Source organism: Hesperophylax consimilis, chromosome 13 (assembly GCF_061612785.1).
Source record: "Hesperophylax consimilis isolate HC1 chromosome 13, BYU_Hcon_1.0, whole genome shotgun sequence".
Taxonomy (NCBI): domain Eukaryota; kingdom Metazoa; phylum Arthropoda; class Insecta; order Trichoptera; family Limnephilidae; genus Hesperophylax; species Hesperophylax consimilis.
The window spans coordinates 17,031,272-17,056,668 of NC_142848.1; the positions used below are offsets into that span (position 1 = coordinate 17,031,272).

General features: G+C 33.0%; 1 protein-coding gene across 1 annotated transcript in view; it reads left to right on the forward strand.

Moving 5' to 3' along the window:
- Dscam4 (Down syndrome cell adhesion molecule 4) overlaps positions 1-25,397 on the forward strand; it is a 747,456-nt gene that overhangs the window by 504,948 nt on the left and 217,111 nt on the right. The gene's annotated exons all lie outside the window — the stretch shown is intronic.

A 25,397-nucleotide genomic window follows, 5' to 3' on the forward strand; every position in this document is an offset into this window, starting at 1 on the left:
TTGATTTTCAAGTTCTGTGAAGGTTCTATTAAAGTTTTTTTTTGTTTCAGTTTAAAGAAACAACTGGCCAATAATGATATAGTAACAGAACTTGAATAGAACCTTCACAGAACTTGAAAATCAACTTCAAATTCTCTGAAACACCTCCTTTGTGTTCACAACTGTCAGAATGTAGTAAATGGGATGCAGTGCCCAATCCAATCTCCCACCATAATTCCCACAATCTCCGTTCGTCTACTCTGCACGTGTGTGCACGTAACTGTAACTGCCACTTCCTTCGACTGCTTGCGTATTTACAATCTGTGTACAGTGTACACTTGTCCACATTCAGTATGTACATGTACACGTACTGTAGCTTATGCTCACTCGTTCAATGTGGTATTAACTAGTGGTAGAAAAATGGTGGTGCGCGAATAAAAAAATATTGACTGAAAGTAGCGAATTAAAATTATTTACAAGTTACATTTACAATCATTTAATTCTAACTATATTATTGATAACATTTATAAACGCCTGTTGAAAGGAATACATCCCTTTTTTTGTCAGTGATTTTATTGAATTTCATTTATTGTTTAAGTACTTTATTTAATTAGAATTATTTATGTAGATATACAGGTACATATTTTCATATTAGATGGACTACTGAAAACCAGTTGCATTCCGGGTCCGGAATGTACATCTGACACCTTTTTTTAAATATTGCCAAGTAAAATTTTATGATGGGTGACAAACTAAATAATAAATTAACTATTGGCAATTAATAAACATTTTTATTATATAATAATAAAGTCCTGTATAAACTCGACTATTTTGTGTTTCGTCTGTATGTGAATTTGTTTGTACTTTCTGCATCTATTTCAAGAAGGTAGCCGTTTAACAGCAAAGTTTTTCAGTAAAGATAATTTTTTTAAACATGAAATCGTTGTGCTTATTTGGATTTTCTTATTTGCATTTTTTTCAATATTATGGTACCTAATTGCCTGAAGAAAGTTTGTAAAGAGAAGTTTCTTTAGACAACTTGTATAGTAAGTTTTTAGATTCTCACGGCCAAAAGCATTTTTGTTGTTTGTTTTTGGGGTGTTATGCCGTGTTGCGCTAACTCCTTCTTTAGCCGACGTTTCGGACAGCGTTGCAGTGTCCATCATCAGGGCAGATCCGGTAGATCCGAAGATGTGTAGATCCGAACATCTTCGGATCTACCGGATCTGCCCTGATGATGGACACTGCAACGCTGTCCGAAACGTCGGCTAAAGAAGGAGTTAGCGCAACACGGCATAACACCCCAAAAACAAACAACAAAAAAAAAACTTGTATAGTTCTTATTTGACATTAAAAAAAATTATGGTTTGTAATTTGGTACGCATTCTAGAATGAATGCGACAATACCCATTGCAAATAATTTATACATGAGATTAATTTTTCCACCATTTTTTTATATTAACATTATCACGACACAAAATTTCTTTCTCTCATCTGCAATTTAAAATCCCAAATAAAATAATTTAACAGCCTGGTATTTTATAATCACAGTGTCCTAGGATTAAAAATTATTTCTCTGTGAAATGTATGTTTAAGCGTCGGTTCGTTTGCATTGTCCAATACTTTTAATTACATACTTTCCGAAGCCCTTAGATATATTTTGTTTTGTTTAAAATCTCTCAAATTTTATTGCATTATTTCCCATTAGGGTGTAATAATTGCAAGGATGCTTCTGACCAAGGAAAATGTAACGTATCGTTGTTGTTGATATCTTCTTAGGATATAATACTGGGCCCTTTATCTCCAGTATTCCATGAGGAAAGGATCTGGTACGAATATTGAATACACGTAGATTCTTAATTCACGGACGCTGTTTTATTCGGAATATAATTATATGACAATACAAGTAAGAAGTTGCCCAAAGGCCGTCTAGCGAAAGAATAGAGCTCTCTTCGCGAACCCGACAATGTAACAGTTGACGGTTGGTCGCGTTCGGTTAAGTTCGGTGAAACCCGAACTTACCCAAACCTTTTAATTAGCAAATACTACAGAAACGCTATTACTGTAAACCCATAATAAAATAAGAGCTTGCAAATTACAAAATGCATTCATAAGAAACTGTAAATATATTTCCACTGTCCGTGTCATGTCCCTTTGAAATTTTTGTTACTCTAAGCAACCAAGGTGTGGGAGAAAAAAGCCTTAGTTAGGTTAACTTTTTTAATGTGTTTTTGTATTTTTAATTTAAAAGGCAGATACCCCTTGTACGGGGAGAGGCAGTCTTGGACGGTCAGTCTCGGAGAGTAGTCTGTGTCAGTAGTCTGTCAGAAGTGGTAGGTAGTACCAATACTGATGAAGGGAAATTAGACCCTCAATCTGCTACCTATTAGTAAATTTCAGCTGCGGCTGATAGTTAGTAATATTGGGTTTATATTTTATAAAAATAAAACTGATGTGAAGAAAAACACGAGGTTAACTGTTCACAGAACTACCTACTGGTAGTATAATAGATAATTAGTACGTTGTTACTCCAGCGTATTTTTGAGTTTAAGCTTTTAATGATGTTTGTAAGAGTTTTACGAAGAATTTCAAGTTTTTTCTAACCCGGGAACGCTCGTATTTCTATTAAAAAAAATCATTAGTTTTACAAAGCCATATCACTCGACGCCGACGAGTTTGTTGTTTCTTAAAAGGGTGTTTTTTTATTTTAATGTTCCATAATTGAAAAGTTTGCGCACCTCTGCCTTACAACAATGTACATTGTTCAAGAATATATAATATACATATCCTTAACGACGCCATGCGGCGCCGTACCGCATGCCGCGTTATGTGTCGTGCGAGCACCCCTTAATTAGGTGATCATTTACTATTGTTCATAAGAATATAATGGCTTTCGACTTTGCTCCAAACTCTAAAGCGTACCGTATAAGGAAAAACAGGCGTCGAATTAACAGCGTTTGATGATATTGTTGCGTGTTATTAAAATATGGTAAAATAATTTTCTACGTCAAAATATTCATCTTTCTTAATAACCTTATTTTATTTTATTTTAGTTTATTAATGTACACAACAGAGGGTTTTACATAAGGAAAAAATACAAAGAATAATACCAATCGTCTAATAAGAGTACACAATTTTTGTTACACCAACAATAAAATAGATGTAAACCAAAAACGAAACAATAAAGTTTCACTCGAGTTTAAAAAAAAATACATGTGACACCTCACAAAACCACCTTTATATATAGTGTAAAGACAGGAAACTATGTCGCAATCCGGTTGGGCAGCGTTGTGAGCCGGGTTAAGGTAGGGGATGTATGAATAAATTTAATAATGCGAGTTTTGAAGAAGCACAGACGATGAAAAACAGATGCCGGTAGCTCGTTCCACATGCGAGCCGACACAAAATTTGTCGAAGAAACTACCCGTTCTTACGAAGCTAACATCAACGACTGAGAACGGGTGTTCGCTCATTAGAACCAGAGATTTAAAAAACTTGAGAGCTATTGCTATATATGTCCGGAATCTTGCCACTACTGTGGATGTTACAATAGTCGAAATATTATCACAAGTGGTTGTGAGAAGTTGGGTTTTTGGAAAGGAATATGGAAAGTTTCGGGGTTTCTTAGAAGACGTTGATTGGCCAAGAGATTGAAATCAATATTTACAAAACTGTTAGAAAACCTGAACTGTTCAAATTTTAAGCCTAAAACAGGCAAGACGAAATATTTTAAGTATGTTAAGTTATTTTGATTATGAAATTTTAAATTTAAAAATCTTATTTCTATTGTAAATATTGTTAGACTTCGTCGAAATTTAACAATCCGGTCAAATGTGTTGACTTATGTGCAAAAATAAATATGAGATTTACAATTTGTAGAAACGTCATTTTTTTTAAATTTTTTTTTTTATAGTGAATACCTCACAAGAGTCCCAACTGCTCCCGTCTGGAGCCAGTGAGACTATGGCATCCCCAATTGGGGGATGTTGTGAGGCTGAAGGTAAGTGGGGAAGGGAAATTGGAAGCTGGGGAAGTTATTTATTTCATAAAATATTAGAACTGTATCTACAAAAAAAAATTATCAAACGATTTCTATGTTTGTTTATATAATTTAAGAATACAAAGATATTTCAAATCTCAGTGTTCGTGGATAAATTTCATTTGATTAATTTGTGTCATTTCACAATCTATTCATTTCCGCCAATATTCCTCAAAAAATGCTCTAATACATTATCTAAACCACTAACATTACTATTTAACCGTCTCTTGTCCCTTGGACATTTTCCAGACCGCTGGAAATCTAGCTTCATTACACCGATCTACAAAAAAGGAGACGATACTGACATAGCTAATTATCGCCCCATTTGTATACAGTCAATACTGCCAAAGCTTTTTGAATCATTGGTCCTTGATGAAATCTATACCAAATTAATAAAATTAATTAATCAAAAACAGCACGGTTTTATCAAAGGAAGATCCACCGCAACTAACTTAACGGTATTTCAAAACTTCACTATACAATCATTTGCAGAAAATACAAGTCGACTGTATATACACAGACTTTTCGAAGGCATTCGACAAGGTATCCCATAAACTACTAATCCAAAAACTATTTGCTCTAGGAATAAGGATTAACATGCTAAAATGGTTTAGTAGCTATTTGTCAAATCGTAAACTGTTCGTTAAAATAAAATCTTGGATGTCCAAAGCTTTCCGGGCTACCAGTGGCCTACCGCAAGGTAGTCACCTTGGCCCGGTTTTGTTCCTCATTTTCATTATTGATATAACCAATTGCTTCAACGATGTCTAGGTATTGCTCTTTGCAGATGACATCAAACTATACAAGAAAATAACTGATAGAAATCATTGCCATATACTACAGTCAAATATTAATAAGTTTAGAGATTGGTGCGTTCAAAATAATTTATTTTTAAATGTAGTAAAATGCAAAAACCTTGATTTTCTTGAGAAACAAAAATCCTGTTTTATTCGAATATTCCATCAATAACATAGCTTTAGACAGAGTCACGGAAATGAGAGATCTTGGAATTATTTACGACGAAGAACTAAGTTTCACCAATCATATCCATCAAATTGTGAACAAAGGTATGAAAACACTAGGCTTCGTATTAAGAACAACTAAAAACTTTAATTCTTTACAAGCCATTTAAACTACTATACGTATCTCCAGTAAGAAGTCTAATTGAATATAACTCAGTAGTTTGGTCTCCATCTTACAAAATTCACATTAACAACATTGAGCGAATACAAAAAAAATTTCTACGTTTTATAAAATTTAAATTAAATATCCCTGTCGAAGACTTAAAATACATTTTCTTATTAAATACTATAAACATACATACATTAGAAGATAGAAGTAAAATAAACGATTTAACGTTCTTATTCAAAATACTTAACTCTAAATTCGACTGTTGTGAACTCCTGCAACTTATAAACATACATACACCCACAGTAACAACACGACAAAATACAATATTCTACAACAGCACACATAAGCGTAACTACATTGCCCACTCTCCGATACAACGACTTCACACCATGGGAAATCATTACTTGGGTGATGTTGACATATTCAATACCAACTTGGCAAGTTTTGTGGATCATTCAAAACATTTATTTCAACAATTCTCCTAAACACATCATGTAAACCTACAAATAGCTGTAATTTTCTGTTTTTGTTTCTTGTGTTTATATGACTTGTTGCATAGCTTTTATCAAATGTAATTTTATTCTTATTTTTTATGTTTCAAAGTATCTTTCAAATTAAAATTATACTTACAACCATGTAAAAGTCCTCTGGGCGTTAAATAAATAAATAAATAAAATAAAATTTAAAATATTATATAGTGAGTTGATTCAGTATTGAAACGTTGCTTGAAATGGCTGTGGCCGTGTTTGGTGATCTCCTTTCCCTCCCCACTACCGTCAGCCTCATAAAATAACCCGATTGATGATGCCATAGTCTCATTGGCTACAGACGGTTGAGACTCTTGTGCGGTTTCACATTAAAAAAGTATCTTTGCTTGAATTTGACATAATTCTCAGAACAACGGACCTTTTCTTAGATTTTGTTTCCCTACCGTTTTGCCTTCCCAAACATTTGTTTTCTTTCCAATAATCCATATGTTAGAACAACAGCTCGACTATTGCTTCATTTTCTTAAAAAAATAGAAAATGTTCTAGGAAACACAATACAGGGTGTCCAGGGGTAAAGTACAATCTTCAGAGGTTACAAGTAGTACAACTTCGACGGTACAATAACAAAAGTTTTATTAATTGAGATACTGTCGTAATATTGATGGTTAGTACAGCTTGGCACAATATTATAGAGATTTATTTAATTTTTATAAAAAAACTAATTTAATAAAAATCAATTAAAAAATTCTCTAATACTATGGCAACACCGAGTTACTCATTTTTTTTATTTTGAATAGCCCGCTATTTCGGTAGATGTTACTTTTAAAGCTGTCATTTTTTGACATTGGACAAGTAAAAATTACGCCATTAATAAAAAATGTAACGATACACGCTTCAACAACACATCGAAATTATTAAAATTCACTTGAGTGAATCAAATGCAAATCATCTTGAGTGATGAGGCCCATTTCCACCTCGGTGGCTTCGTCAACAAGCAAAATTGTCGCATCTGGGGCTCGGAAAACCCAAGAGTTATTGTTGAAAAGCCTCTCTATTCTCAACGTGTGACTGTTTGGTGTGGTTTATGGTCCGGTGGAGTCATTGGACCTTACTCTTTTGAAAATGAGGCTGGAGCAACAGTTACGGTGAATGGATTGCGATATCGAGAGATGATTAATGATTTTTTATGGCCGGAATTGGATGGTATTGATTTGGACAACGTTTATTTTCAACAAGACCGCGTTACGTGCCACACAAACAACGAAACCATTGATCAAATAATATCAAAATAACACCTCTTATTGGAAAACCCTGTACACTGTTGGTGTATGTGTATGAAGGTATACAATTGATACATTCGTAGCGTTTTTGTATATATTTTTTATCATACTCCGCATTAGTTACAATTGACTCCAAGTTCTGGCAGTTTGTGATTACGTGCCTAAATCCGGTGAATTAACTTCGCTTACTATAGGTATTTAAAATACAATGCAAACATTTTTAATCATTTTTGTCAGGTTTTCCTGTTTGTATCGTTATGTGTTTTAACAACAAAAACAATCTAGTTTGAGATAAATCCTTTAGGAAATCTTTTTACAGTCAGAATCAAAAAAAAAACTTTGCGTGTTTTGTTCCACTTTCAGCTCATGAAAACATTTAATTTATTGTTAAGCTTATGAAGGTAGGTACCTACGATTTGTTAATAATATAATTACCTGAACATCATAAAGTTATCCAAGCGTAATATGTATTCAAGAAACATACACTTATGGAAGTTATTAATTACCGCAAAATGTGTTGACTTTGATCAACTTTAAGCTCCGAAACTTAAACAAATTTTTATAAAAACATTTGTGTTGGATAATTTTACTTTCGGAACTCTACAATCATAATTAACAAAGTGTATCCATTTGGTGAGTCAAACAATGAAAAAAACATGGTGATCAAAGTCACTATCGGAATGCGGCGTCTCATACGGGTACCTACCATTTTTTATAAACTTATTACAATGATACGCAAATCTAAAATAAAATGTTAAAAATATTTTGCGAGTTAGAATATTCAAGAAATTATAGCTACTGATATTATACTTTACAATACAAACGACACGAACCAGTTTTAACCGTCGAGCAATTTATGAATTGACATTTCTTACCATCTGAAAATATCCAATAAAAAAACAGCTTTACAATTCAACCGAAAATGCGTTTTAAAATAACTAGAAATCTAATCCTATCAGAAATAATAAAAAATTGACACTTCATTTTGAGGCGTCAGTGTTGCCCAAAAAAATATTTTTTTCAACATTTCTGAATAGTAGCGAGAACTATTGGGATATCAGAACTTAACAAAATATTTAACAAGGGATTAGCGATTCTACAAATTTGAAGGAAAACATAACGATGATCAAAAATCACCTGTGTTAAAGCAGGAACAAGGATCTAATCTCCCCACAGTGGACCGTCTAGAACAAGCCAGCTTGACAAAATTATTTTATTGTCTTTTATAGCCTATTGTGTGGTCATTTATGAAGTTTCATCAATAAAAAGTATTTACATTTAAGCTAGTTTTTTTTAATGAAATATAGCATTATTTATGTTTTTTTGGTATCAAAATAAATAGTAGAATAGATTTCCAAGTCCCTTTGAATGAGGAATTATTATTATTACATACTTAGTTGAAATGAATCAAAGCTGTAAATTAATCATCTCCATGATTGTTCCTATACGAGTAGGCAGAGATCGATATTTAGAAAAATAAATAAATGTATACTGTTTTAATTTATTTTGGCACAATTTTAAAAGCTCTCGCTAAAAATTTATTAAATGAAAAAAAAGGTATTTCTGATTTAACATGCATTCGCACTACTTTACTTCATTTGGAATGATATCCAACTGAAATAATATATTAAATTATTATCGGTAAGTTTTTGAGTAGATTGTTGTAATTTTTGTACGAATTTGTTTATTAACTGAGTTTTTACAACTGGATTGTTCCCATGTAAGTGAAATCGTTTGTAAACCCAATATAAATAAATCAATTACACTTGTATATAAACTGTACTTAAAAATGCAAATATTCACAATAGATTTCCAAATTCCATTATTTCACATTCTTTGGAAGTACTTACGACATAAAAGAGGGGGACACAAATATATCAAATACTTAAAACATTAAATAACCTTTACAACACTGGTCTCCGAAAAATGTAAGATGTAGTACTGGGGGGGGGGGGGGCATTCAAGCGCAAGTAGCTGTAAAATTTGAATTAAATTGAAACGTCTCATTACTTCAATTTTGGCGACTCACTGTTCCTTCTGAGTTGTGACTCATTTTGTAACACTATCGACCAATCTCTTAAGTATTCCAATGATCGATTTGTTAATATCGTGTTTGACTTTTGTCGAGCTAGCTTGTTCTGCACGGTCCTCAGTGCATCTCAGTGAAGTTGACTGTCGCTCCTCGATACAAATGTCTCCCTATATTACGGTAGGTTGTTTGTTTTGTTATTTAGCGAGTTTCCTCCCGGCTGGATAAATTATACCTAAGTACATTATTACATTATGTATACACGAAATACGAGTATTTCGCGATTGTGTTATGAATCCATCAAATATTTATTTGAATTATGTTTTCTACGAACTGAAATAAATCTTGGCTCAATATATAAAGTCAAAAATCATTCTTGTATCTCACAGTTGTTTTCATCAATTTTTCAGTCCTGAGCTTTCTTTGTTCTTCTGCACACAATCTTTCGCCCGTCTTATGAATATACCACTATACGGGTAATCAAAACTGGGCTCAACACCCCACAATACACACTAACGTAATGAAATATTTAACTGCGGCATTTGTTATGTTTCTTTAATGAGACTCAAATTGGCACATCACTTATTTTTGTACTCAGGTATTTAAAACACGAATTCTTCGCCTGAGTTCTGTAGTGGGACATCTCACGAAATGTTTTTAGATATTGAGGTTTTAAATATATTTGTTTTAATTCATTGCATAATAAAACGTTAAAAATCTCTTATATTTTATGAAGACAATATTTATAAGCATATTTTATAACATTTTAATTTTTTTTTAATACTTACATGCATTTTATACACGTCATTATTATTTTCGCTAAATTCATTCGAAATGGGAGATTTAAGATGTTTGTTAACAATTTTAAAATAAACTTAATAACTAACAATATTTAAATGAAAATAAGGTAACCAAATTTCAAATCACATATTTTTTTCGATGACGTTTCCAAATGTGTTTAAAAATATCGCAATATGACGAAACAATGTCAGATTATCCGCGAAATGAGAGATTATATCGATAGATATTTTTATTCACTTTTGTACTGGCGTCAGTCAAATTAATTAATATGTATTTAAATATTTTAACATTTCAATAAGACATGTATGATGCCTCATTCGTGCATGGTATGAATGCTTTAGTGGTTAATTTAGATATAAAGAAAAAAATTTCAAATCCACTACAAAAATTACAAATTTTAAATGAAAATAAGTCATAATAGATGTATCACTCCAGTTCTCAGTCGACGAATTATTACACAACTGGTCCGTGTTTCAAATTTCTTTTCTCTCATAAAATAATTAAAGTATAATATGGAACATGCTTTATGGCGACTTGTTTTACTGGTTTGAATGTTTCAAGACTATTTACATCATAATTAAAATGACGCTAAAAGTCGATAAAAAGATAATCTAGGATTTCCAGAAAGGACGAACTGTGCAAATTTCATACACAAGACATTTCGATGGGCTTACTCTGGATTTACCAGGTGATTGGTATTTGGTAATTTTAAACGTATTCACAATCAATAGGAGATACGCATCCGTGGACTAAAAAGCGAACGCAATTAATTTCAGCTTTACACAAAATTGAAAGATATACAGGAACGTGACGAGGTTATCAAATGCGCCTAACTTCGTGCTAATCAGAGCCCATTCAAACCACTTAGAGATTTGTTTAGTATTCAAAAGTAAATATTTTCGCTCCACTATCAGGGCCGTGTTTAGTGTTTAGATTTTAATCCGCCCCTACAAGTTAAATTTTAAATCCCCACCCCTCATTTGTACTGCTTTTGCACTACCTAAATAGTTTTTTTTTAACATCAACCCTATGCAGGAGACTCCGTGGAAAATAATTTCGATTTTGGGATGCTGTGTAGAGGGTCGTTTTTAAGGAAAGAAAGGAGAGGAAGTTCTTCGAAGACAGTAGGCTTGAGTAGGAATTTGGCGATCAGTGTTTCCATCAGGAGTTACGGACAAATGAATATATCCCTCCCACTGCAGCGCAAGGCGATGGGTCGAGAGACCAATTGGAGAGGTCAAAGGGCTCCCTAAACCAGTCTCTCACGATCTGGCGCGCCATGCAGCTTGTGGGCATTCTGAAGACATCTCACCTGATAAACCCGGAAACCCCTGCTAAATCACCAAAAGTTGCGAACTCAAGGTTACCTATGGCAGAGGTGTTGGTTATTCAATAAATGGTTCCTGGGGCGGCGATACCCAAATTCACCTCACAAATTGAAATTATTTGATTGCTTATGGATTTAAAATCTAATTAATTTATTTTTATATTGACTATTATTTGTGGTTGCAATTCCATCACGATAATTTACTAAAATAATTTAAAACTTTAAAACACTTTTTATCGTTTAATGTCGTTTCCGGTTTCAGTCTATTACGGCCATATTCAGACTGGTACAAATTATCCTTAAATTCTGGAATACATATAAAATTTGCTGTATCAGGGGTAATAACAACGATTTTTTTAAATTTTATTATTTTAATCAGCATTGTTTATTTTGACGTTTTTACATATTGTAGAGATTAACATAGTAAATTTATATACCCATATTGTTAAACACGGGTTACGTTGTGTTTTTATTAAGATGATTTTTTAATGCGTGCATACAATGAAAAGCAAAAATTTATTAAGCTAACTCTAGGGTTTTCCCATCTTTAAATGCTATGTCGTGTTTCACAAGTGAATTTCCAATTGTTTGGTTAGTACCAACACTAAGACGAATAATATATGATTGACAATGGTTGTATCTATTTACGATTTAGAATGGTTGTATCTATTTATGATTTACAATGGTTGTATCTATTTACAATTTAGAATGGTTGTATCTATTTATGATTTACAATGGTTGTATCTATTTATGATTTACTATGGTTGTATCTATTTATGATTACAATGGTTGTATCTATTTATGATTTACAATGGTTGTATCTATTTATGATTTACAATGGTTTTATTTTTTTATGATTTACAATAGTTGTATCTATTTACGATTAACAATGGTTGTATCTATTTATTAACTATGTTTTCAAGTCATTATTTATTCAAGATATTATTTGTATTAAACTTTTATTTTCCTAATTGTATTCAATTATTTATTTAAAATCAATAAATATAATAAAATGTGTAAAATAACTTTTTCTCTTCATTTTTTTCATTTATTAAAAATTATTCCCGTATTAATTATAATTTTAATTATATGTATGTTTAATTTTAATTTTTATCCTATTCATAATGAAGTCATAGATTACTTGCAATAAAATATTAATAGATTACTCACAATATGGGAGGCTGGTTTGGGTAACGCCGCCCCGGGGACCAATTATTGGATATCCAACACTTCTGCCATAGGTCAGTACAAGTGGTTAGCTACGTTTGGTGACTTAGCAGGCGTGCCTGGTTTCATAGGGTGAGGTATGTTCAGGATGCGCCTAACCAACAGCTACGTGGCGTACCGGATCGGGAGATGTTGGTTTGGGGAGACCCTTTGTTCTTTCCAAATGATCTCTCTGTATCCATGACGCAGTCGCACATCGCACGGAACGTACACGTCTCTACATCGCGCCAAATTTTTTAAAATTACTACGCGTTTTAGAGCTTAAATATGAGTGATTCCTTGCTCTATGAATTAAGGAGCATTGTGCTTCAGCAAAGTAAAATGATTAATGAACTATTGACTCGTGTGAAATGCGTGGAGGCAATTTTGAATCGGCAAGTGTCAAACGTGAATTCTGTGAACAACGGCGAAGATACAAAACTACCTACAACACCTGAGTCTACCGTCCGCCACAGAGCGGGCGCTACAGCCAACGCCACGGCCTCCCCGCCGCACGTAGCCCCCCGCAATGCTCCCGCTGACCCGCCGACCGACGCAGTGACCAAAGAACGTATACGGACTAGAGCGGCTACCAAAATAATTCAAAGCCAACTCGCGGCTACCTCTGCAAGTGGCGCCCTCGCAAAGGAAACGGAATTATCGGAATTAGAATTGAATCCAGCTACAGAGCTCGAATCGGAATCAGCTCTTTCTAATAAAAAAGAATGGGTGGTTATCAAACGCAAAAAACGTCAACAGACAGCGAGGAACCTGATCGTCGGTAACTCTCAGATCACCTCCAATGTGAAAGTAGTTCCAAGGATCAAGAATATAATTATATCTAGGATTGAAAAGGATACTACAGTGGATCACATACGTGAGCATTTAGAGGTGAATAAAATTACGGGTTGTGAAATTCAAAAATTCGTCGCACACTCTCAGGAATACGCTGCATTCCGAATCGGAATAAAGGAGAAATTGTATGAAAAGCTCCTGCAGGAAGACCTGTGGCCACGAGGAGTGCCGGTACGACACTACAGGTACTATAAACCGCGAGAAACTACTGCGACGCCGCAAACTGCATCTCACCAAGATAAGGAACCGAGCGCCCGGAAGTGACTAGATGGCGATGATGATGTCACTCATTCGTCTCTCTACTACCAGAATGCCCGTGGACTCAGGTCGAAATCGCAGGACTTCCTAATGAGCGTGCTAGGGCAAGAGACCGACATCATTGTAATTACAGAAACCTGGCTGAACAGTAGTGTATATAATGCACAGCTGTTTGATGAGCGCTATGAAATACACAGAAGAGACCGTCACACAGGACAGACAAGAGGAGGAGGAGTACTGGTCGCCTTGCGGCGGAATAACGATGGACCTCGTGCCGAGAGACTTCAACATCTCGAGACTGACGGAGAAAATATGTGGCTGAAAATTAATTTAAATGGATTGAAAATATACACATGTATTGTTTACATTCCACCGGCATCACCTGTTGAAAGGTATACTAGCCTATTTGAAAATATTATCTCAAATCACAAATTACTAAATAACAAAAAAATACTGCTAATAGGTGATTTTAATTTCTACTCGTGTTTAAATTTCAAAAACACTACTTCTGAATTTTCGTATGTATTGGATTTGTTTCAAATGTCAAACAAAAACTTTGTATTAAATTCGAAAGGACGTTCATTAGACTTAATTGTGAGTAACTTTGATTTGAATGTATGCAAGTCTATTTCTTCGCTAGTTAGCGAAGATCCTTACCATCCATCACTGGACGTAGAGTTTCTTTATTTGAAAAAAAAATGTAAAAATGAACCAGTTAATGATAATAATAAATTTATGAGTAAAATGCGCGGGTGGAAATTCGAAAATGGCAATTTTAAACAGATTTATAATCACTTACAATCGCACGATTGGCAACTTTTGATGAATTTTGATAACGTTAATTTAGCCGTAGACTATTTCTATTCTACTATTTATAATTACTTCGATATGTGCTTCAAAAGGAAACGCATTCCGAAGAATGAAAGAAAGTATCCTCAATGGTTTTCCAATGAAATTATTAGTGATATAAAGCGAAAGTTCAGACATTTTAGAAAATGGAAGAAAACTGGACTAGTAAGAGAACGTGAAATGTTTTGTTGTCTTAGAGCTAAAGTTAAACGCAGTATGCAATTGGCCCATAAAAATTACATTAATATCATTGAAAAAAACATCAAATCTGATCCCAAGTCGTTCTGGAAATATGTCTCATCCAAAAGAAGTGATGGTGGGTTTGTCGACCATGTCACTTGGAATGGACAATCACACTCGGGAATTGATATTCCCGAAGCATTTGCGGACTATTTTAAATCGGTTTACAGTCAGCAAGTTACGGATTTAAGTTCATTTAAACCGGGGAATTATACATCATCAGCAGCGCAGAATGTTGATATTCCTAACATCACAAAATCTGATATGTTAGCTGCAGTTAAAAAACTCAAAGCGAAAACGTAATTTGGACCTGATTTTATTCCGTCATTTTTATTAAAGGGTTGTATAGAGCCTTTATTAATACCCCTACTTTACATTTTTAATTTTTCACTTAGCACGGGAACATTTCCTAATTTATGGAAGATCTCTAAAGTTACACCACTGTATAAGGATGGGGATAAATATTTGGTCTCTAACTACAGACCAGTAGCGATCCTCTCCTCTCCGGCAAAATTGTTCGAACTAATAATTCATAAATATATCTACGCCCAAGTAGAACCTTATTTAATAGACGAACAACATGGTTTTAGATCTGGCAGATCGACTGTGTCAAATCTGATGGTCTTTACGGAATATGTATCTCAATCTCTTGACGGTAACAACCAAGTTGACGTCTCATACAACGACTTCGCAAAGGCTTTTGATACCGTAGACCCGCTGATACTCTTAAATAAATTAGACCGTTTTGGATTCTCGGTAAAAATTTTAAATTTATTTGTAAGCTATTTATCAAGTAGACAGCAATACGTAACGTATGGTATTTCTAACTCGTCGTACTTTCCCACAAACTCTGGGGTTCCTCAAGGGTCTAATCTTGGTCCTTTACTTTTTTCCCTTTTTATTAATGACATTCATCATGCTATAAAGTTTGCGAAATTTTTGTTATTTGCAGATGACTTGAAGCTATTTTTAAGAATCCGGACCTTAGAAAACTGCGCACAGCTCCAGAGAGACATAAATGCTATCGTGGTATGGAGTGAAATTAACAAATTAGGTTTTAATTTTAAGAAATGCGCCATAATGTGCTATACTAGAGCAAACACTGTGATTTATTACAACTATAGGATGTCCCAATGTTCTCTTAAACATATTTCTGAACCGAAAGATTTGGGAATAACCTTTGACCCACACTTAACATTTCACGTTCATATTGAAACGATATGCAGCAGGGCTTTGAAAATGCTTGGATTTGTGCTATGTAACTCCAGGCATTTCTGCAGCTCTACCGTGGTTCGCTTGCTATATTTTAGCCTAGTACGTAGTATTTTGGAAAGTGGCTCAATAATATGGGGACCAGGGGATGCAACGTACACTTCTATGGTAGAGAAAGTACAAAAGAAGTTTCTACGTTATCTTTATCTTAGAGACTTCGGGTACTATCCCTATTTATACCCATCAGCCTTCCTTTCCGGAATGCTAGGTATCGATAGTCTTGTCAACAGGCGGAAAGCTGCGTTGCTGATGATGGCCTATAACTTGTTGAACGGTCACATCAACAATCCAGAAATTTTGAATAAAATTTTATTTTACGTCCCTGATAACTTCGCAAGAGCGCGTAGACACAAACCATTCATTCTTCCGAGATGTAGGACTAACTTACCATCAGCAATGCCTCTCGGAAGAATGATAGGCCTTCTTAACTCACTAGCCTCTGACATCGACATTTTCCACCTGCGCATCACTAAATTTAAATTGCTAATTAGGCAATTATGATTGTATAATGTATGTTTGTTAATGGATATTTTTATTCTGTAAATATACATGTAAAATATAAATAAATAAATAAATAAATAAATAAATGACTTGTACCGCCCAAGGCAGCTGTTCAGGTTGTCATTGTCTGAATACGGCTCTGTCTACGACAAAATCTCTGGAATCAAAATTATTATTATTTGAGTTTCAAGCGAAATAACATAATACAACAATTCATATGCTAAACTAAAACTATCTTACACTGACTTTGCCGGGAACTTAAGTAATACGCAAGTCTTGCAAAGGCAATTTGTCAAATAATCCAATGAAGTGTTTCGAAGTTAGCGTTACGGCTTATAATTAATCAAATGACTGACGGGGAACTCAAGTAGACGAATGGTATTCAATATTACTCCAAAAGCATAATTTCTTTTAAATTAGGTTATTCGTTTGTGTTTTTAGGGGTATTTTACAGGAAATCCGACGTTGAATAATAATGGAGTTGATTGAGTAATCAACATTTTTGGTCGTTACTTTGGCTAGCAAATACGAATTTTATACAAATTTTAAATGTATTTTGAGAATATTTTTGTTGAGTTTGAAAGAGGTCGAGGTTATGGAAACTTTAAAAGCTTTCGTGATTTTAAAGTGTTCGAAACTCAAATCTGTGGGAGAGAAACCGATCTGAAATGCCTAATGAATAATATATAATGGTATAATAATTCAAGTTTGTGCTGTCTGGAAATAACACACATAATAACAACTTTATAATTTCCTCATAGATACATCACAGTACCTACTCAGTAAGTATGTTTTTTTAAGTTTGTCTTAATGTTACAATATATATAGAAGCGCTAGAGAAATTTCAAAGTGGCAAGCAAAAAGTACGTCAGTGTAGTGCTTTCAATTTCGTAGTTTTAGTACTAAACTATCAAGCGTCGTGTAAGGTCGTGTGCAACCTCTAATTATATTGCCTTTAAAAAGTGCCTAAATATGATGAGAAAGTGTTTAAATTACTCGGTAAACACCTGTAAAAGCCAAGCCCTTATGGCACGTCACTTATCACTTGATACATCGAAATTTGTCAGGCTCCCAGGCTTGTAACTCTAGTCGGCCTTGAGGTAGTATTCGAGACAACTTTTGAACACGAAAACGCCGCCCGGTATTATCATTCATATACATATTTGTGATGCAACGTTTTAATTAAAAATTAACTAGAATCATACGAATGTTTCTTACTTGCCTTATTTTATCTTAATTTTGTGAGAAAATAACAAATCCAGATATATTGTAACGCCACTGGTTTGCCCATGTTTAATTACTTGTAATTGTATTTTAATATTTCTTTCGGTATTTCTTTTAATATTAAAATCTCATCTTACTTACGAGCAATGGCACTTTGAAGTATCAAAAGTTTTAAAATTAAACACCATTTCCTGCCACCCTTTTATCAAATAATTGATATGGAAAAAATATTTCGCGAAAAGTGTTTTAATCTCGGGCGAAGACGGGTAGGAAAACTAAAAGTATTAGATTATTCCTCAAACATATATAAAGTACGTGAGAAGACCCCGATTCACGTCACGGTAATATAAAAAAATTTAAGATATAAACCAATATATCTGCTATATAGGTATATAGCAGAGATATTGTATTATTATTATATTAATTATTATATTATTAGAGCGACCGGTCAGTGGTTGAGTGGGCATAGCGCTTGGGTCTCACCCGAGCGTCGCGTGTTCGATTCCTCGGCTGGCTAAGTCCTCCATCACAACACAAGCAACATTTTCGGCTTTCTGTGGTGGTAGTAGGAGATTTTCAAACATTGTTGGGTTATTCGTAACCCGGGAATGTTTGTCTTTCTTTAAAAAAAAAAAAAAAAATATACCTATATATATATATATATATATAATATATATTTTTTTTTTTTTTTAATTTTATTTGATATATATGTGTAAAATAAATTATTCACTGGCAACAACCGTTGATGTAAATGAAATAATAACTCATCGCAATAGAAGGACAGATTTTCAAGAACAAAAAATGTTTAAAATCGAAAAACTGTTATTCAGTCGTATTGTCGAATAAGCACCTACTATTACATAATAGAAGATTTATCCTTAAAAGTTTATTTGTTTAGCTGTGTTCAAAGCTCAGGAGTGCAAGTCAGTCCCATCTGTTGCGACATCTTGGATGGAGGCTGGGGAAGATTTATTAGCGCGTGGCGTACCCCAAGGATGTCCCAGAACCGCTCTGAGCAAATTAAATAATCGTCCGTTTGGGCTTCTTCCGCAGCTGGTGTTTCTTGGGGATTAAGATACAAGTTAGATGTTGTAATTGTGGAAGAAAAAAAATTAAGGAAACTGGAAGTGATAAGTGGTGCCATTCGTTTTTGAGTTCGATTCCGGCCCAGCAAAGAAATATTTTTGCCAAAAAAGCAGTTCTTTTGTGGATTGCCAAAATTAAATGACTAAATTTTATAATTAGATAATTGTGTTATTTCATGTCAAAATAACATACCTATAGTGAGTTTGTGACATGTTTCATAATGGTAGATACTTTGGTGATAGATCACCATTTAGAATTGAAACATTGATTGAAATGGCTTTGACCGTTTTGTTAGCTGTGTTTGCTCTTGTCTTTTTCCTGTCATTCAGGCCAAATCATACTTAAATTGGGGATGCCATTATCTTACTGACTCCGGCTGTCCGGAGCAGTTGGGACTCTTCTGGGGTAATCATATAAATTTAATCTGATAGATATTTCTCACCACAATGGAAGAAATCCGAAATCCCTCGAGAGTTCATAATTAATTCAATAAATTAAATGATCAAAAGTATTTGAAGATTTTGATTAAAATTTTGAATTTGTTTCTTTAAGGTAATATTAAAGTGGAAATTAAGTACTTTTCTTTAAAATTATGAAATACAAATTTTTATAACTATAATAAAGATGTTTCTGTACTAGCAAAAATTCTGTTTGGATTGCTTTAGTGGTTAAAATGACTAAGCTCAATAATAGAAACACGGGATGTATTATTTGAATGTTACCATTAACATACATTTATCAATAAAAATACATTACAAATCACATAAATATATTATAAAAAAATTAAAAACTTTATGCTGGAAATATATATTCGTATTGATCTTTTGTATAAAATTACCCTTTTCGAACTGTGCTACGCTGAACATATATTTAAACTAGTTAAAGGTCAATTTTACGTCCAGGAAAAAATCACCGAATGCAACATAAAAACTACGCTTAAATTTGCCAATTTAAACAAAATTAATATATAAATTCAGCTTCTCTCTCTATGAATTGAAATGATGTCCTAGAACACCCTAGAAAAAAACAAAACTTTCTGTAGAAACAAAAAATACTACATAATATCAAATGAAATTAAACATACAAATTCGGTAGTTGGTGCATGGTTAAGTAAATAATGTGATATATTCCTGCGTAATGCATACCATTATTCAAGTTCAATGATCTTTTTTTTTTCATTGGAGCTACTTATTGGCACTACTTATAATAGCGATAAAGTAAATAACAAAATTAATTTATGAATTAATAATTCTTTATTCAAAATGCGTTTTGTTTTGTTCAAATACTTGACAGATAATTAGGTGAATTAATATATTGAAGTTTCAAGTTTTCACATTCAGTAGATAAATTTCTTCTTTTGAAAGCCATGATCCTGAGATTATTTTTTTTTCATAAATTCTGTCCAAATCTCACAATTAGATTTTATACGGGATTTAAAATAAAATTAATGGACGTCGTATTATTTAATTTAGATTTCAAACAATTATTAGTAAAATCACGATTTGGGAGGTGGTTTTGGGTACCGCTGCCCTATCGGGTAAACTTCGGTTTATGGGCGAAATTCCTAAAAAATAAAACTAGTTATTTTTATACTAACTTTGGGCCGGGGAATCCGAATCTGGAAGAATTAGGTTGCGGCAAGCAATATTAACTGAATTACACGACTTTAAAATTTCGACGCACAAAGAATTTAACTGGCCATTTTGAACGCTTTCTGACAATAAAACTAGTTATCTTTATACATCTTTATACTAACTTTGGGACGGGAAATCCGAATCCGAAAGAATTAGGTTGGGGCAAGCAATATAAACTGAAATACACGACTTAAAAATTTTCGATGCAGAACAAAATACAATACGCCATTTTCGACACGTTGTTGACAATAAAATCCATAGAAAAATAACAATAAAAGATTGAAAGGCTTTTCAACAATAATTCTTGGATTTTCCGAGCCCCAGATGCAACAATTTTGCTAGTTGACGAAACCACCGAGGTGGAAATGGGCCTCATCACTCAAGATAATTTGCATTTGATTCACGTTAATTCACGTTGAAGCGTGTATTGTTCCATTTTTATTAATGGCGTAGTTTTTACCTGTCAAATGTCAAAAAATGACAGCTTCAAAAGTAACATCTATCGAAATAGCGGGCTATTCAAAATAACACCTCTTATTGGAAAACCCATTTAATGTGCTAAACTTTTCATGCCTTAAAAGCAAAACACGTCCAGAACCAACATTTATTTCATATTATTTTAAATATTATTAATTTCTATACGAGCCAAAGGAATACATTTTTTACATTCTCATAAGTTTTTTCATCGTTGGTAGGGTCTTAGCTATAAATACAGGGTCAGTTTGTCCGAATGCTCTTTTTCCCCGGAGAAAACGGTGGAGAAGTAAACGTTATTTAATTCAGCTAAAGTGCTCTCCGTTAACTGCGTCCTTGTACTTGAGTTAGCATTTATTGGATTGCACTATGTTGCTTTTAATGCTCCGCTGCTCATTTTTTTATTATTTTATTTTTTGCTTCAATCCCGGTAAGTTATAAAACTCATTTTCAGTTTAAATGTTTTTAAAATGTGTTCCTGCTAGAAAACCGTTTACGCCTATTACCCATTGCAAGAGTTAAATCAACTACATAGTACAGGGTATCCAATAAGAGGTGTTATTTTGAATAGCCGGCTATTTCGGTAGATGTTACTTTTGAAGCTGTCATTTTTTGACATTTGACAAGTAAAAACTACGTTATTATTAAAAATGGAACGATACATACTTCAACAACGCATTGAAATTATTAGAATTGACTCGAGTGAATCAAATGCAAATCATCTTGAGTGATGAGGCCCATTTCCACCGAGGTGGCTTCGTCAACAAGCAAAATTGTCACATCTAAGGCTCGGAAAACCCAAGAATTATTGTTGAAAAGCCTCTTTATCCTCAACGTGTGACTGTTTGGTGCGGTTTATGGTCCGGCGGAGTCATTGGACCTTACTTTTTCGAAAATGAGGCTGGAGCAACAGTTACGGTGAATGGATTGCGCTATCGAGAGATGATTAATGATTTTTTATGACAAGAATTGGATGGTATTGATTTGGACAACGTTTACTTTTAACAAGACGGCGCTACGTGCCACATACGCAACGAAACCATTGATCTTTTACGAATGAATATCAAAATAACACCTCTTATTGGAAAATCCTGTATAACAAGCTTACTGTCACACCGTTTCCGCAGGAGCAGGCAAAGAGGATGGACCGTCAAACAAATCGGTCTTATTGTAATGATATACATTGATATAAATATATAAAAATCAAGGAAATGTTGAAAAAGTTAAATATCGTGTCATTTAAACATATTATCAACTTCAATACTTTATTTTCATTGAACTAAGAAAAAATGAAAACCTGCAGCACAAATAAACACATGAGTCGAAGAAAATCAATAAAATTAGAATCCTAGTCATTAAAAAAGAATGGTTTATGTATGAAGCAATTAATATATTTGAAGAATCACCAGAAGAAAATATGAACTTAAATATGTGATTGATGTTTTCTAAAACATGTTTTACTAAATAATATATGTTAAAAGATTGCAATGTAACATAGATAACTACGTACCTATTTAAAATACCACAAATAAATACGTGATTTTAAAACAAAAGGTTCAAATACGTGATATCGACATATTCATATCCTAAAGTTTTTTAAAGAAATTAGAACACGTATTCGTATGTAACATCAAATATAAAAATTTATAATTATAAGCAATTAAGGACGGGTTGTTTCGGAGAGTTTGAACAATTCATCAAATTTCAACGTTCATTTTCGGGTTCTGTGAAAGATTTATTCAAGTTCTGTTTTTATATCATTGTAGGCTTGTTGCTTGAGAAAACTGAAATAAAAACAGAACTTGAAAAAGTCTTCAACAGAACTTGAAAATGAACGTTGAAATTTGATGAATTGTTCAGATTCTCCGAAACAACCCGTCCTAAATGTTGTAAATCTGGCAGACTCCTTCAAGAAAGGAACAACTAACTTGTTCCCTTCTTTATCAATTGTCTTATTAGCAAATAAATGTTGTACATCTAGCAGACGACTTAAAAAAGGAACAACTTACTTGTTACCTTCTTTATCTATCGTCTTATTAACAATTAAATGTTGTACATCTGGCAGACGACTTAAAAAAGGAACAACTAACTTGTTCACTTCTTTATTCATTGTATTCTTAACAATTAAATGTTGTACTACTGGCAGACGACTTCAAAAAACGAACAACTGACATGTTCACTTTTTTAACCATCGTCATTGAAAGGTTATAATTCAGTAAAGAAATGTCTGCGATATCTTGACGACAGTATTGAGTAGAAGTAATTTATCTATTGAAACATTAGAAGTTAAAAGATATGTACATTTTATTTTATTTTTATTTTAGTTTATTTAGGAAGCATACAGTTTTACAAAAAACTTGAATTGAAATTGAACATAAAATAAAGAACATGATTTAAACCAGTTAAGTTCCATTTATAATATTTATAAAAGCTATAAATTAATTAAAAGTACATAGTGTGTGTGAAAAATGATTAAAAAGAGAATACTAAACAATACAGAAGTAATATTTTTAACTTAGGTACATAGTAAGGTTAATTTGATTTTAAACGATTTAAGGGTACAGTTGAAAATTTCAATATCGCTTAAGGCATTATACGATTTGCAGATACGCCCGTGCAAGGAGTTTTGTGCGTATTTCGAATTGAAATGTTTTATATAAAATCTTTGATGGGCGGACATAACAGTATAACTGAATTTTTGACCATTTAACGATTTATATCAGAAAATGTGTCTTGTGTATGCCGGCATCAATGGTATTACCAGTATAGTTACACCAGTACTCAAAACATATTATATTTTGAGTACTGGTGTAACTATACTGTTAATACCATTGATGCCGGCATACACAAGACACATTTTCTCATATAAATCGTTAAATGGTCAAAAATGCAGTTATACTGTTATGTCCGCCCATCAAAGAAATAAGGTATTTGATCTGGTATTGCGTTCAGGACAATGAAATGCAATCCTTTCTAACAGGGCTGGGGAGTCAAAAAAAGGCAGTTCACAATTTTGTACAGAAACAGTACGTCAAAAATTTTTCTTCATTTGTAAAGAGTAAAAGGATTACATTGATGATTTTCAAAACGGTACGACAGGTGTTTCGGGAATTTTGTTTGAATATTTTCAATTCGGTTAATATAAGTTTGGTATTGTGGATTCCAAATGACAGATGCAAATTCGAGATGAGATCTTACGTATGCCATATAAAGTAGTTCAAGTGTAAAAGGTTTATAGAATGGTTTTATATAGATGTCAGCTTGGCAAATTTAATAAGGTAGTAACTCGAAAATACGTTATTCGAACATATTTTTGTCTTTTAACCACGTACTATGATTGTCTCTATTGAAACAATTGAATATTTTTCTTACTTCCATTAGACGTTAATCACTTCCCCAAAAGTTTGAGGATTCGAAATTTTCGACAGTTGGAAAGATTGCGAGTAAATTATTTTCAGCTTGCAACGTCATTTCCTTTATGAATTAATCCCAAAGGCGAGATATTGTAACTCTCACCTTTAAAGCGTATGATTTGTCTGTTATCACATATTATAACCTACTATTACTTTATGGGTAAGTGTTAATATCAATCCTTCAGAAATACACACATTTATCATCAACATTATATAGTACGATGCTTATATTAACAGTACTTGCCTTGAACAATGTATTTTTAAAAAATAGTGCACGGAGAAAAACGATCTTGTTAATAAAGTGATAGCTTGTCAATTTCCCGATAAAATATTAGTCATTCAGAATATATCTAGAACACGTGTTATTTTCCTAATAAACATCGTGACGGAATACTACAGTATCAGAATGACAATATTAATATCAGTATTTGTATGAACACATGTTCCGCCCTCCTCATAAAACATTCGTTTTAAACTTACACTTTGTTGGAAATTCTATCAATTCATTTATTGAAGGCCTGCATTCCCGTTTTTAACAGGAAAACGAATAATTTGACCGGATTTTTAATAAATTAGGAGTATTTTTTTATCAATAAGTTTTCTCCGTGTGTAGTGACTAATAGGCATACAAAATTCCTATTTTTATATTATATTTAAAATGACAATAATAATTTTTATAAAATATTGCAATCTTATAAGTTCTTCTTGTTTTCTGGATGTATCAAGCTCTTTACATAAATTCTAGGTTTCGCCAGTCGAATATTATTTTGAAAGGCGGAATATTCAAGTTTGGTGGATCGAAGTTGAATTTACTCTTGAAATAAATTTAAAGGTATGGAAATAATTTTGTGAATTTCGGACGATCAATTTGAAGAAGTTTTATTAAGATTCCAAAATAAGTTTCCAGGGAAGGTTCTAAGAAGATAAAATAATCCTATTACGAAGAAAGCATCTATTAATTAAAATATTTTAAATAAGTCAATTTGATAAAAAAATTATACTATATTGCTTTGGTCGCGTAATGGTCATCGCAACGCAAAATTATTCTGAAAACGAAATATTTTCATTTCTTTTCAAAGGTGCTTATTAAAGAGTAATCATTTATCGATGTACAATTATTAGGTTTTTCTCTGAACTCTTTCATATAAATTTATAAAAAAACTGCTTGAATAAATGATGGGTGAAATGGTTGAAAGGCGCGATGCTGGACAAACTGATTTGATTGAATCTGGTGTAAACCTCAGTACGTATTTAGTAGATTGTTGTGTTCCCACAAACAGTTCTCCAACTCGTCGTGGAAGGAGATTATAA